The sequence below is a fragment of the Python bivittatus genome, unplaced genomic scaffold (genome assembly GCF_059951505.1).
Source record: "Python bivittatus isolate LINGU-HERP-01145 unplaced genomic scaffold, Pbiv_v1 ctg000980_np1212, whole genome shotgun sequence".
Taxonomy (NCBI): Eukaryota; Metazoa; Chordata; class Lepidosauria; order Squamata; family Pythonidae; genus Python; species Python bivittatus.
Window position 1 is genome coordinate 23,226,465 of NW_028277125.1, and position 13,199 is coordinate 23,239,663.

Below are 13,199 nucleotides of genomic sequence, written 5' to 3' on the forward strand. Positions count from 1 at the left end.
AAGATCTGTCCAGATCCATAAATCAGATCCACTTTTTTCTGTCATTGTACTGCTGCCAAAAATAAACTAACTGGTGATTATTGTGCCTCAATGATCTGTCATTGGAGAGTGAATTCATCTCAATCCCATGTAAAAATAATATAAAATCAAGAGGATCTGTCTTTCATGCAGATGAGAGTTTGTGGACACATTAACTTCAGACATTCTGAGGTCCCTTTGATGAGTCTGGCTTGCTGTGAAAACTTAAAAGTACCTTTTACACTTGCCTAGATTGCAATATAAATTTGAAACAAAACAGCAACAATTGGTTGGAGAGTATATAGAGTTCCTCAGAAATTATTTTCAGATTCCTCTTGTGCTTGTATTAAACTAGGAAAGTATGGTTTAATCAGTTCATTGCTTGATAGGAATGTTCTAATTAACAAATTAACTGATTAAAACAGTTTGGTTGATCAACTAGGTGCTGCTCTTCATTAATCCAGACCACAGATTTTAAATGTCTGTTAAAAATCTAAAACACTGAAGACTCTGAAAAGAGGCATTCCTTTCCTATGAATAAAGAAATGTTTGTTTTGGAACGATACATGCTACTCCACAAAGCAACTAAGCAAATATACTCTCCCTCTTTAGAATTCCCACACAAACGTACGTGTACTGTACACACATACAAAGCCCTTTGACTGCTATTTGTGAATCAGATGATAACTCAAATTAACAGTATCCTTTCCTACAGGCATATGAAGGAAAGCAGGGGTGTTCTGAAGCATGGCACGCTTTTTAATCGAATGCTGGAAGTTAGACATGGGGACATTCCATAATCAGTGTATACCCTTTTATATACATTAGCTAGGTCTGGCACTTAGGCATGCTTGGTTCAAGTAGAAAGGCGTCGGCCTGATTAGTACTTGGGAAAGGAACTATCTAATGGTTTTTGTTCTTTGTGCCTTCGAGTCAGTTTTTGACTCCTGGAGACTGTCTGGGCAAACCCCTGCAGTTTTCTTGGCAAGATTTTGAAAATGGTTTGCCGTTGCCTCCTTCCTAGGGCTAAGAGAGAGTGACTGGCCCAAGGTTACCCAGCTGGCTTTGTGCCTAAGACAGGACTAGAACTCACAATTTCCCAATCTCTAGCCTGATGCCTTCACCACTACACCAGACTGGCTCTCTCAGGAACTACCTGGGAAGTTGAAAAGGTATCCTGGAAAAAGGCTGTGGCAAGACGTTTTCTTATAATGTCAAGAAAACTGCATGGATGACTCCATGAAAAAATCCTTCCTTCCTTCCTTCCTTCCTTCCTTCCTTCCTTCCTTCCTTCCTTCCTTCCTTCCTTCCTTCCTTCCTTCCTTCCTTCCTTCCTTCCTTCCTTCCTTCCTTATTGTTGCCAGGAAAACTGCAAGAACAGGTTTATGAAACCACCGGGAATCAAGCTCAACTCGATGGGGACTTTTTTTTTTAATGCATAGGTTTTAACATAGCAGGCAAACATTTCTAGAAGGTCAGTACTAACGACCACGCTCTGACCTGGAACCTTTTTTCCAAGCTCTATGCAACCATGAGAGCAAGTATTCTACACATGCTAAGGACACTTGTTAAATTCTATTCTGTGTTTAAAATAATGAGCCTGTTATACACAAAATAAATCCAGGTTTTGTCTACCAGGTGCTTTATCCTTTCATCCACTGTTCATGTTTGCTTAATTCCTGAGGCAGTTTGCTTTCAACTTGGATCCTTCCTAGCAGCATCAGCAGCAGGCATAGTTTCTGTTACCACTGTGTTGGATGCCTTAAAAAGTGGATTAAGACGAGATGAAATATTTTATTTCAGAAGCTTAACACTTCCAAAATGGCTAAAGATTTATTATATCGAATACAATTTTCATAAATATTTATGGGGTTAGGTATTTAACCCCATAATCACTTCCCCATGTGATTTTCATTTTTGAAAGGCTTCTGATGCTATTCCCAGATCTAGTAGCCCTTGTATTGCCTGCTATGACTGACAGCAGGCCTCTAAGATGTTTTGTGCCCCCCCCGACCCCCGGCCGCAAATTTTGTTCCTCAAGATTTTTTAATTGGAAATGGCAAGCATTGAATGTAGAACTTCTGCATGCAAGGCACATTCTCTGCCACTGAACTCTCAGCCTTTTCTGTAAGCGAATGAAAGCACTGTTTATCTGCTACATTATTAGCATGCAGTACCAGGAAACTAGTGGATAAGAGACAGAACTGTGGATTAAGAAGTCTCTGGTTTGAACTTCTCTCTTCTGTGAACTGATGAGGTGGACTTAGCACTCCTGTTTCAGCCATAGTTGCCCTCACCACCAACTGTAATGTCCAAATCCTCCTCCTCCTCCTCCTCCTCCTCCTCCTCCTCCTCCTCCTCCCTATCTTCATTATCATCATCCTGATAATATGACTAGGGAATGTTGTAAGGATTACAGAAATAGTCCGTGTAATGGATTTCCACTGGGATTTAAGAGGCTGTAGTGGTTGTGCATACTTTGCATGCAGAAAATCCAGAAAATCCATGATTGTTCAAGAGAAGTTGGGAAAGAACCAAGTTTGAGATCCTGAAGAGCTGCTTCTAGTCAAAGTAGTTTTCAGCATTCAATCTGAGCATTCAAAGATATGCAGAGACACCAGAATACTCAGTGTTGGGTATGGCCTTTCATGTCTCCTTTTCTTTCTCCTACTTCACATTCCATTTGTTTTTCGAACATTAATTTAGAAGAGAATTTTGGAATAACGTGTGTTGGTAGGCTGTGAAGTTCCAGCATTTATTTATTTATGAGGTAGTCAAAGGGGGTACATAAAGGCCCTGCTTTTCATTGTTAGATCTTCCTTGCACCAGCCTGCCTGGCTTTCCATGGTTCAGATACATTGCAAATGATATCCTCCCATTGTCCATTTTCAGATTGGGAAGTGTACACAGCCAAGGAAGCTTCAGAAGGATGGAAAGATGAATCATAAAAACAAGAATACCAGCAGTTGACTATTTGCTGCCTCCCAAAATAAAACAAGTTTAAAAAATACTATCAAGATAAATTCCAAGGAAATTCCCAAGCACCATGAGAAGGAAGAGAAACAGAAGCTTATGAGAAATTCCAAAGCAAATTCTGGCACAGCATATGCAGAGCTGAAAGGGAATTCAGAGGGCTTCCAGGCCCTGAACATTGTTGGGGATATAGGCAAGATACAGTTGCAATATTTTCCCATGAACAACTGCTCAGCTTCTGTTTAACATACCTGCCTCCAAAGGTAGTCTATTCTACCATTATTCAAGATAAAATCCAAACATAATTGTTTGTAATAGTTGCAAATAGAGTATATGCTATCCCTAGTTGAAAACAGAGGTATTTAGTTAGTATCGTATTTGTGTTGCATTATAAGTAGAGTTTATCATTTCTACTTTAAGAATCATCCCTCAGTATTTGTTTACAGCATTGCTGACAAGCAACCCCAATTTTATGTGTTGTCAACATTATATTAATGCTGTCTCATTCCACTCATGATTTAAAGCTTGTTATCCCACTGCTTTGTGCACTACAAAACATCTGATCCTCATTCTTGACACCAACACTGTCCTGTCACAGTGGCAAACAATTGTAATCCTCTTTTTTTGAGGGGGATGTATTTTGTAATCAAACCGGCCTTAATTTTCATTGGTAATTCCATATGATCCTGATATGATAAAGGTGTCAGAGTGAGGGTAGAAATAGAAAATATATCAGTCTTGTGAAATACATTTGGTTGACAAGCTGTAAAACATAGGATGCAGTGAATGGAGACTGAGGATAAAATTATATCACCTCAGCAAGGCCCGGGTTCCAGTAAAGTTAGCTAGTGAGGAAAAACTCTGAGAAAGAGTAAGCTTAAATTTTGTCTTCTATATTCAGCTTGGGAGACAAAACACTTTCAGAAAATTGACCATTTTCACTGTAGGTTTGGTGGTTATGGAATACTGTAAGACCAAGGTCCATGTCTGTTTGCAAAAGGCAAACATCTTTAGTCCTTACAACTTTCAATACATTTATTTAATATATTTAACCCAAAGATAAAATGAACATGACTTCAGTTTTCACTCATGTACATGGAACAAATATCCAAGCAGTCATTTGCATGGAACTTATACCCAAGGTCTCTGGTTTCACTTTATTGTAGTAGAGTCATCTAAATCAGAAGGGATAACAGTTTTATTTAGTTTTTTTTAAAAAAAGAATAATAACTTTCATAACTAAGATGGAAAAAATAAATATGGAAAATGTGAAACCATCAGTTTTGTTCATCCTCTGGGCACATTTTGGACATCCCTCTTCAACACCATCCCCACTCCCCTTGCAAAGGATTCTGAATGCGATGGCAAGTTTGTCAAACCAAGGATAAAGAGTGAACCTTGCTAAAACATATGGACTGGATTGTCTTGGTGCAGGTTTTAATACTTTTGTTTGTTTAAAGTAGGTTATAAGAATACAATGTGGAGTGCCCCATGCTCAATTTTCTGAGTCTGTATTAGCTGTAACATAGAACTTCTACTTTCTTTTTCTTTTAACTTGTTTCTGACAGTCACATTAGAAAACTCACTCTTTTATCTTAGAGGTAAACAATGGCCACATATGTGTGCATACCAAATCTCCACAGTTCCCAAGAAGTAGTTTATGATGGCAAAATAAACAAAAATAGTCATGCTGCTCAAGAAATACAAAGTTTTTTTTTAAAAGGTTCTTTAAGGTACATTGAATGATAACCAAAACTGGAGCAATAGAGAATATGTGTAGCTCACAGAAATTGGTAAAGCACTTCTAGGAGTTTATCCCTCTTCAAAGTCTAGCAGTATGAATTCTTAAAAGCTGTTTCAAGCAAAGGACTTGGCAAAGGACCAATACATGAAGGAACTGTAGCCAATAGAAGAAGGCAACATTTGGGCCAGAAAGTACATTTTAAATTATGTGAGGACGAGGTACAGAATGTGAGCCATGCAGCTCCTCAGAATGTTCTCCTCTATCCCAGTGGGACTCAAAGGCATTTCTGCTGGTAAATATGATGCTAGAAGCTGGTAGGTTGTATACCTATGTATATACCTCACGTTGTTCCTTTTCAAGATACTGTATAAGAAGTACAGAAGCAGAGTAAGGAGTAGCAGAAGAAATTAAAGGCATGAGATAAGATAAAACAGTTTTTCATCACATTGGCTTCCTATTTAATTTTGAATTAAAAGGAACCTTAGGAAAAGTGTAATGGGTTAATAAGCTTAGTGGGCATCAAGGCAGGTGTTTGGAAGCACATTGATATGTGCTCGAAAGCTGCCTACCTTCCCCCCTCCTACTTATTTCTGCCTGTTTCAAAGTCAATTTCTATAGGTCTCCTGTAGGATGCAAGATGATATGCCAATCTTTTCCTGGAAGGTTTATTTAGTCAGTTCAAACATTTCTGTATTAAAGATAATAATTACCCTTTTTTGGTGTGGGAGTGGGGGATAAAACTCAAAACAGTAACTAGCAGTTAATTAAATACAATATCAAACAGGCAAGTAATTAAATGCAGTATCAACATACAATAAAATAGCACATCCTTTACAGTGATAACAACATTGTATTCTGAGTATGCGTCTTTCTGCAGCCCATACACAAGCTGAAAATATTAGAGTAGAACAAAAAATTAGAGCTACCATTTCTGGACTGCAAATATCCAGGTAACCACTAGATAGCAGAATAAATCAGAGTTTTAAATATCCCTTTACTCACCTCTAGTGGTGGTTCAGAGTTTTGCAGCCCAGATATGATACATCTTCCTTTCTTTTAGTGGCCTAATTTTGGTTCTATGTCTGTCAGCATTTACCACCCAGATTCACAATTAAAAGGATTGTTAGGCTCCCTCCTACCAGTCCCAGTCAAGATTCCCTTGCAACTGGGATCAGTTGAAGGTTCTGGTAATCTTTGAATGACAGCCCATGTAGTGTTTTATTGTTGTTCAGCCCTGAAGTTATCAAAATGAACAACCATAGCTGGGTCTGACCAGCTGATTCTCTAGTGTACAATATTCAGAACTGGCACTGGAAGGAACGATACTTTGCTGTCCTTCTCCCCTTTGGCTGCTTTGAAGGAATTCTCAGTTTCATAGAAGGTATTTTAGAAATGGAGGTTCATCCCTGGATGACTTCTGTACTTAATGTGCCATTACTGGTCTGATGTCATGGACAGAAGGTATGTACTGTATCTCCCCAAGACATTTCTAATGCAGTGGCTTCTGGGCTCTCTGCTTGTACATTCACATGGGAATTGTTAAGGAAATAGGAACCAGAGATGGCAGAAGGTGGCTTTTTGATCAGTTGGCAGAGCAATAGGTGATCTTTAGCTGATCAGCAAGTTCTTCATTCCTCGCATTTCAGCAAGAGGAATACAAAATAACCAAAATTCTTTCATTCTCTCAGTAAGGTTGGAGGAAAACCCAGAGTACAGCTTTGCATGAAAAGAATGTGAGCTGTGCCCTCCTGATACTGAAATCAAATATCCGAGCTAAGCATTTGCTCCAGGGTACCCTGTTCCTCAATTCCAAGCATGTGTCTGCCCCTGAGCCACTATCTGGCATCTGTCTCTTGGTGATGCATAGTAGGATTCTGATAGCAAACAAAATAAATTCAGCAGGGTTTGAGTAAGCACAAACATTCCTGCAATCTTGAAGTCTGCCAATACTAATATGCAGAACAAGCCTGTAGGGTACCAAAATTAAGGAATTGGGACAGATGAATTCTTTGCATCCAGCTCTGTAAAGCTGCAGGGGGAGAGAGGGGGGCAGTCCTTGTGGCCAAGTCTGCAGTGAACATTTTTTCAGGAGCTGAAGGCCACAAAGTCAGTGAGGGCACATCACAGAAATGCATAAGGGTGGGTTTGAGGAGTTCTTTGTCTCATAAATGTGATGTGCCTCACACAAGGTATACAATTGAGTTTTTATTTGTTGCTCTCCTCAACATGGAGAAGAAATGTCTTTTTCAGTTTACAGCAATAAGTTCCATGTGAAGAACAGAGATTGTGCTGGGGCTCTAGGCTGCCAAGCCCTACTGTGCAAAGTCCATGCTAAGTCACAAGAATATAGCAGAAGAATATATTTATTGGATGTTTTATGGCATTGCTCTTAGGTAGGTTCTTTCTCAGAGCCACCTAAATGCGTCTGACTTCCTGCATTTATTCAGCTGTCTTCCGGAAAGACTGATAGTGAGAACAAGGGAGTTGGTGAATATTCATCAAACAATGAACTTCCAGAAATGGAGACACGTTTTTGACAATATTCACTATTTGGCAAAAATACAATATGACTATGGGAGCAAGGTGCTTGTAAGTGTTCAAAATGTGAGGTATAGCAACTCCTGGACATCTTTGAAAGGTATAACAATAACCCACAGGATGGTTATGATGACAGCAGGCTCTGAATGAATAATCCAATTTCTCAGGGAAGAAAAATTGTGATTTTAGCATTATGAAATATGCATTCCAATACAAAGACAGTTTTGATTAAAGAGTTTGGAACTTTTATGGATCGTGAACATCATTATAATTATTAGAGTACAGTCCAGCTTGTACTGACTACTGGTTCTGGCAATCAACTGTTCTCTATTTTGCTTTATTTTCTCTACATCTGTCTTTGAGAACCGTTAATTCCTTTTTGCAAAATAGAGCTTTTGAGTTAAAACAGGGCCTGGAAACCCCAGTCTTATTCTTGTACTTGAAAGCCTGGCTCTCTAATTCTAATTGTGTTAAACCGTGAGCAGAAGGAAACACTCAAACCATGCTGGCTACCTCAACCTATTTCAGAGCCAATATTCATAATTCAGAGCAAGGCCCTAGTAAAAATTAAGCCCTGGAATTTAAACTATTGATTACAGGCATTAAAGAAAGATCAGAGCTGCTAAGTCTAAGCTCATTGCTTGGAACAAAATCTTTTGTTTGTTTTTCTGCCCCGCAAAGGACATGGGGTTGTGAAAAAAACTCAGACAACTATGGTTGAATACGAAGATGCAGTTCAGCATGCTGAGGGTATCTTTCACTCAGGGAATGGCTGTTTCATACCCAACATGGAAAAAATATTGCAACATTTATATGTACTGCCTTACTCTGCTTCTTGTGGAAGAAGTTGTAGAGTGAAACAATGATAGATTAGAGAACCTAATCCCATGCAAAAGTGATGCAGCCTGAAAAGGAAAATTCTTCTTGCACAAGCAGAGACCTTGCCCCATAAGACAAATGTATACATGCTTGTGAGAACCGCTGTGCAAAAGCTGCACAGACAGCACAGATAGCCAGAAAAAAAAACAGAAAGAGTCCACACTACCATTTTTCTCATGTGTTGATGCTTCACCAAACTAGGACTGAGTCTTTCTTCTTCTTCTAATGACTGTTGTAACCAATTTATCTACAAGCAGGAGAGCAAGAAGACATGAAATATCACCTCTTCTTTAAATTATCCGCTGCTCCATGATAGATTGTTATTTTTACAACCCTTTAGTAAGCTGCAGAGTATGCTAAAAGAGTATGCTAAAACTGGTAAATAGCAGCTATTTTTAGGCTAATGGTTCTTGGGGATCCTCTCCCTTTCTTTTAATTGCAGATAAATGTATAATTTTTACTAATTTGTTGCCGGTGATGTCTTTGTCAGAGAAAAGAAATGGCATTTTTTTCATGTCTAAAAGTACTGCACTCCATTTTAAAATAAAGGCAACTTGTTAGTCCACTGTAAAGTAAATTGTTTTTCCAGCAGCAACACCACCTTTTTTTCTTCTTCTCCCCTGCCCTTTTTTATTTTGCTTTTTAAAAAGTTATACATGTATATCATGTCCATTCCTCCACATACAACAGGATGGTTTCCTTTTTTATTACCATCTTGTTCTGAAATGGGAGATTATATTACAGATGCTGAGTTTGAGCTGCAATTAGTACTGTACAACACTAAAACCAGATTCCTTCTGTTTTGTGATCTGGAGAGCTTTTAGGGGCTACCTACACCAGGTACATTGAGCCCCATTCAGAAACCATGGCAGGCAAATTCTAAGAGAAACTTGATCCTCAAGGATCTTTCTTTTTTTAGTTTTGCCAATCTGGTGATGTTGAACCTCAGAATGAAGGATGAGCTAGTCCTCATGCCGGGGGGGGGGGGGGACTCCCATTATAAGGGGTGAGACAGTAATCCATCTCTTCCCTGAATGGTGTCAATGTTCTAGCTTTGCATCCTTCTTCACATCGACCTAGTCTGGAGTACATGCTCTGGGGTAAGATTATGTCCAGGTGGTATTTCTCTGACATTTTTGAAGTTCAAAATCAAGAACCTCCTGGACCAAAGCAGGGTTCCTGCAAAATTATGGTTGATGTCCACACTATCTTGCCATTTGCCATTCTGGCTTGAACTCATGGGAGTTGAAGCTCAGCAATACCCCAAAGCCTGCAGATTCCCACTTCTATGCTAAGTTGGTTTAAAGGGCATTTAGTAATCCTCCATTCTTCTACTTTAACTTCTCCATTTAGGAGATTGTATGGTATCAGAATGGGCTGGTGATTCTGTATTCTGTATTTTTTCTACCTTGTTTAGATTAAGATCACTGAAGTTTTCAATCCCGTGAAGGTACAACTTCCTGGAATAAGGATGACACGGTTTCATAGATAAACAGGAGATGCAGTTTTTAATACCACAACCAAAATGCATGTGGTGATATTTTTTAAGCTGCAGGCTTTTCACTTTCTCCTATCTTTTTAAAATTACACATTTTTTTTTTTTTAACAAGACCATAAAATAGTTGCGATGGTCAATACATTCTCAGGTTCAGGAAACCGGAGGAGCACTAAGACATCCAAATAAAATCTTGGCTTCTCATTTCTTTTTTGTTCCATTATCAAAAACTGTACATATTCTTGAGTATTCTTTTCTAACTGGTCTAAGGAAGATGGAGAGGATGCAAGCAGAATAGAAGAAAAAGCAAGCATGATCACAAGGGAAAGGAGAAAAAAATCTGTTTACCATGACACTAAAACCATCATATTTTTATGTATGTCTCTGTATGTTTGTATATTACTTCTGACAATGGTTTGACAGAGAATGGCCTTCTATAAACATTGAATCCTATTGTCAAGGCTAATGATCCACCAGTGACAGGAATAGAAATTGCAACTAAACTTTATTGAATAAATGTTGTATAAGGAGAGAGAGAGAGAGAGAGAGATGCACATTTCTAAACATAGCTGGCCATGTGATTATCAGCCTTGGTGAACAGATTAAATTCACATAGCCATTTCCTCAGTGGATGTAATTTTCCACATATAAAATTCATATAGTTATATACATTTAGCCAAAGACAGATAGATGTAGAAGTATGACTCCACTGTAGCACTGTTGGATTTTTCTGTAAATTGCTGAGTCAAATTCAGTGCTCGTTGTGTTAAGGAGACCTTTCAGGTATGCTCTGTTTAGTGAAACTCAGTCGATACCTATAAGCTGTTGAGGGAAAATCAAAGACTAACATACCCAGATGAACTGACTTCATGGCTGTGAATTCTGCTGCAGCCTGTAGGATAATTTAAAAGGTATGCATTTGGTCATACACATATATATATGAAGATGTTCTACTTTTAATTGCCTCTATGCAAAACAAGTATAACAAAACAAGTACTGCAATACACTTCATACTTGTAAAGTATATTATTTATTAAGGCAATTTATATTCAGTCTTAATAACTATATTGCTCAAGATAGCCAAAAAATAACAAGAAAACTGTTCAAAATGCAAACCAAAGCTTATTAAATATCACCATTAGATTCACATCAAAGAAATGAAACAGCATGAAAAACCAAGGGGGGAAAAGGGAAACATTCTGAGGGAAACTCCGAATTGGATGAATAAGATGTTTTTAGACAAGGTAATCACATACTGAAATGAGCTGTTTAAAATTTTATTTTATTTATATTCCATTTTATTCTTTTAATTTCATGTGCTTTGCCCTGTAACCTACCCTGAAGTCATAAGAGAGTAGCTGGGCTATAAATATTTTAATAAATAATAAGCAAATCAATGCTTCATGAATATGTTCAAATATTTTCTCAATCTCTGCGACAGGAAGACTTTTCTACATTGACTGGAGGATGAGCTCAAAACAGGTTTTAGCTTCCAAAGCCAATGACCATTTTCACAAGAAATTCAGTGTGAGCTGCCTCGGTCTCTTTTACAGAGGTTAGCGGGTCTCTTTCCGTTCTCCTGACTTGGCCTCCGACAATTGGAGGGAGGATTACCAGGAGGGAGGGGGGCAGCTGTCCATTTATTTATATAGACATTAAAAAGAACCACTCTTGCTCGAGGCAACCCAAGTCTGAAGATCTTAGAAGTGGAAACAATTCCTCTTCGAATAGAGGCAAAGTACCCTGTAAATCTTTTCTGAAAATTAAGTCTTCTATCTTAGTGTATTCAATTCTATTTTAGCTACATTAGAGTAGTTCCTTAATAAATGCATCTACATTTGATAGTTCCTTAGGAAGCTACCATTTAAATCTGTTAATCATCCAATTTTAGGATGTTTAAAAAATAATTACTATTATTATTATTGTTGGTCGCACAATCAGCCAGATGTTTAAACTGGATTTGGCATTTTTATCCATCTATTGAGTCCTTTCCAAGGACCAGGTGTAGGCAGATGTTGTTTGATGGTGTTAGATATCATCACAGGATATAAACTCTTCTAAGTAAAGCTGCCTTTTGCAATAGACTGATGGTGATTTTGTCAATGCCAATGGTCTTCAATGTGAGATTTGCCCCGTTCGACAGAGAAACTCTCGTGACACGTGTGGTTCACAAAGAAGGTTTACTCATGCGTAACGTAGTAGTCACAAGCAAAGCCAGGACTGGCTTGGTACAGTTGCATCACTTGTTATATTCCCCCCTTCCCGCGCTTTTTTCCCGCCCCGCGATCACGTTGCTGCTGCGGATTATTGGCCCCCCCAATAATCCCCCTTGATTGTCCATGATGGCAGGTTCGGTCAGGGTCCATTGTCCTTGATGGGCAGTCCCCCCCGGCTTGGGTTGGTCCCTCCCCGTTACGTGCAAGCCCGCGGGTTCTGTGCTGCGCGCGATCTTGTTTCGCTGCCTGCGGCCCCGTTCATTGTTGGCTCGCGCCGTTATCAGTTTATAGTTAAAAGCTTCCGCTGCGGTTTTCCTGTTTGGCTGGGCGCAGGTGGCCCATTAATTAGCGGCACTTTCAGTTCCTCTTTCCCTCGCTAGCTGCCGCCGGTGGAGTTCGCTGGCTACGAGCTTCCCCGAAGCCCCGTGCTGACCGAACCTGACATTCAAGTGGTGCTCCAGATGTTTTGGGATTGCACCTAAGATGCCTGTTAGTACTATTTTTGCTTTCTTTTGCCATAGTCGTTCTACTTCTATTTGCAGGTCTTTATATTTTGTGATTTTCTCTAGTTCTTTCTCTTCTCTTCTGCTGTCTCCTGGTATTGCAATGTCCACTATCCAGACTTCTTTGCTTTTCTTATCAACAATTGTTAAGTCTGGGGTGTTGTGTGGCAGGTGCTTTTCTGTTTGAATTCTAAAGTCCCAGAGCACTTTAGCTTCTTCATTTTCTATTACTTTGTCAGTTTTGTGGTCCCACCAGTTCTTGCTTGCAGGCAAATGGTATTTCTTGCAGATATTCCAATGCACCATTGTTGTTACTTTGTCATGCTGTTGTTTGTAGTCAGTCTGTGCAATCTTCTTGTAACAGCTAACTAGGCAGTCCACTGTTTCTTCAGCTTCTTTGCAGAGATGTCATTTGCTGTCTGTTGCTGTCTTCTCAACTCTGGCTTTATATGCATTTGTTCTTAAGGCTTGGTCTTGTGCAGCCAGAATTAGCCCCTCTGCCTCTTTCTTCAACTCTCCTGCTCCTAGCCATTGCCAGGTCTTGTTGTTGTCTGCTTTGCCTGCTAGTTTTTGTGTGTGTACTGGCCATGTAATACTTTGCCTTGCCATGTATCTTTTCTGTTCCTCACTTGGTCTTTCCTAAATAAGCCTTCGTGGTATATTGATATTATTAAGTGTGAGGTAGAAACATCTGCAGTATCTGAAGCTTTTGTCAAAATAATGAAAGCAGCATTCTACCATAAGGTGCAAGCACCCTCCCTCCCTCCATACACGTATACAGTGATGTAATGCAGGACCACAAGGGGCAGAGCTTGTGTCACGATGGCACAATT